The following is a 2,908-nucleotide window of genomic DNA, read 5'->3' as shown; positions in this document are numbered from 1 at the left end:
TCATGAGTGGGTTAACTATTACTCCAAATAAGTTGATCCTGCAATGCAAATTCGGTCGTCTTATATTCCTAATGTCTTGTATTGTGAAGACAACAGCAGAAGACTGTCTCAAAGCCTAATGAACTGCCCATCTCAACAGCATTTCTGTATATGCACCTAGGCGCGCTCCAATCGATTATATTAAGTATCGAACGAGCATGATGTCCAAAAAGGTTTTCTAGAGCAGACAGGCAGCTCTCCGATGTTCGAGACACAACCGCAGTCTTACCCAGCTTTGCCCGAGACTCTTCCAGCTTCTGAATCTGGTTCTCAATAAACAGCATCGCCACTCCAAACGCCATAACGGCGAGCAGCTGGAACTTGGGTGGCATCATGATCCTCAGGAGCCCCATCAAAAGTATCGGATGATTATCTACATATCATGCCGTAAAATGGGAATGAGAAATGTTGATCAATCCGTTACCGGGGCAGTAAATGTCGACTCCGGACAGATGATCTCGATTACTCGCACAGAAAACAGTAAAGTTAAGGATGTAGTAACCGAATACATCAGTGCGAGCAAGGGCATTTCAGACGCTCATCTGTTTGCAGATGGTGCTATTCTGTTAAAACTCGAGATGCTTGACTCTTGGTCTTAGTTGCTGCACATCAGCTCCTCTGATCGTCCACGCTCTGGTCTGCGTTACTCATCATCACAGTCAGCGATAGTATTCCTCCGCGGACTGAAATGAGGCGAGGGGAACAGGACGGTGCCTAAAGCGCCATCTGTTGGGTTGGAGATTGACATACTGCTTGGCTCAGTGAAAGATTGGCTGGGGAATATTAAACGTACAATCTGTAAGATATTTGCAGTAAAATATCCCAAAACCACTAGGTTAGTTGTTCTTACTAAGGGGTTTATGCTTGACATCTTAAATTGCATGGCTTGTTCTGGACAGGTAAAAAATGTATTTACAATAAATGTTATATGGTGGTGCTGTCTTGAACCTATTGGTCAGTTCAACAAAATAAAAAAAATCAAGGTCACAGTTTATTTTAAGATCCAATTATTGATATTAACAAACCTTTAACTACAACTTTTGCCTCAATAAACGCCTCATTTGCTTCTTATTAATAGTTAGTAATGTATATTAAGTTTAGGTATCCGGATAGGATTAGGGATGTAGAATATGTGCAAATATTCTCACAAATATTCAAAATCTTGCAGAATATGTGCTTTATAAGTACAAATAACCAGCCAAAATGTAAATAATCGGCATGCTAATAATCAACTAGTTAACATTGAGAATTGGTCCCATACTAAAGTGTTATCAAAATGGTTTAATAAATCAGTCAATCAGTCCAAACCATGCAAAGTATGCATGCACACTTACAAAAGCAGCACAAGTAAATATAGATTAACATTTTGTAGTTTATTCAAATATTGCTTGTTAATGCGTACAAATTTTATAAAGACACGCTCAAATTGCATGCCCTGTAAGCATCCTATAGAACATCTGAAACAAAAATAGGCTGTATGATTACTTTCTGCAGTTAAATTCGGACTGAAAATCAAAGTGAGAGCATATACATGTATTTTGTTTCTGCTGTGACAAGTGTTGCCAGCACATAGCACATAGAGGCAGGGGTGAATCCAACTGTGCATGAAATTGCCACAGATCAAATCATCTGGATTTGGCTTAAAATAACTTCTCTTACCATCTGTCACACAGCAGGTGCAGAGCCATATCATCATCTGTATGATTCTCATACAGAGCCAAATGTTTCTAAAAGCTATTATTATTAAAAGTAACTTAGAGTTAAACAGAGTTCAGTGAATCTATCAAGTGTACTGGACCATCCTTTTATAATCTGAAGGCACATTCAGTGCATCTTTCAAGTGCTTGGCATCCTTTGTGTCTTAGATCAATGTCTCAAACAGACTGACCAGACACAAAGAAGATGTTTGTTACAGCTTCTCTATTGCCAGACTTTCCAATGATGCAAACAGATTAAAATATTTTTTTATTTTATTTTTTAGGGGTAAATGATCATTCTCTGTTGAAAGAAGCACATTTTTGAGCATTACTCATTTACTGTGTGAAACTATGAAAAGCATGCAGCTCTTTGAACCTCTTTTTAATCCACCACACATCACTGTTTCCAAAAAAATCAATACCGCTTTCCTTAGTGCTCAGAGCTGATAAGAACAGCTTCTGAATTACTTAAAATAAATCTAAATACATTTTGCCATTTTATATTTATTTTCATTTTGACACAACAGAAGACAAAAATAAAATGTATTGTCAATAATAGTAATAATAATAAAAACTCCATCCCACTAAGTTTGATAGCATGGCTTAATTTGAGCTATTTCTGGCTTGTATTACATTTTTATTTTTAATTAAAATATGATTAGTGGTTTAGCTTTTTCAATCTTTTAAATAACATTTCTTTTTTCCTGCTTACAGTTTAACTGAAAAAAGTCAGTGATTTATTTGAATATCTTTATATCTAATTAATGTCTTTGAAAGTTTGATGTATTCTTATAAAAAGCTTGTATGTGTGTGTGTGTGTTAATGTCAAAAATGTAAAGTTTTGTGCATCTTAGTGTTATCTTAGTTCAATATATATTTTTATTTTTATAAGAATAATACAAACTCATTATATAAACTAATATAAACTGTTTGTTATGCAGACATTTCAGGCTGGTATATAGGAAATTGCACATGTTCACTGCTGGGACACTTTTAGGTAAGTTGCCCTCTTAAATCTTACAGTGAATGTATCAGCCATTACAATACAAAGTCAATACATTTTCAAGAGATTATCTGTGATTCACTCCTTATATTTATATTTTCTTCTCATGTGAGTTCACTTATATTGTCCCTCATTCACTTTAACATAATAGTGAACATGGTAAAATAGT

This window comes from Carassius gibelio, chromosome B3, assembly GCF_023724105.1.
Source record: "Carassius gibelio isolate Cgi1373 ecotype wild population from Czech Republic chromosome B3, carGib1.2-hapl.c, whole genome shotgun sequence".
NCBI lineage: Eukaryota > Metazoa > Chordata > Actinopteri > Cypriniformes > Cyprinidae > Carassius > Carassius gibelio.
This window is presented reverse-complemented; position numbering follows the sequence as displayed.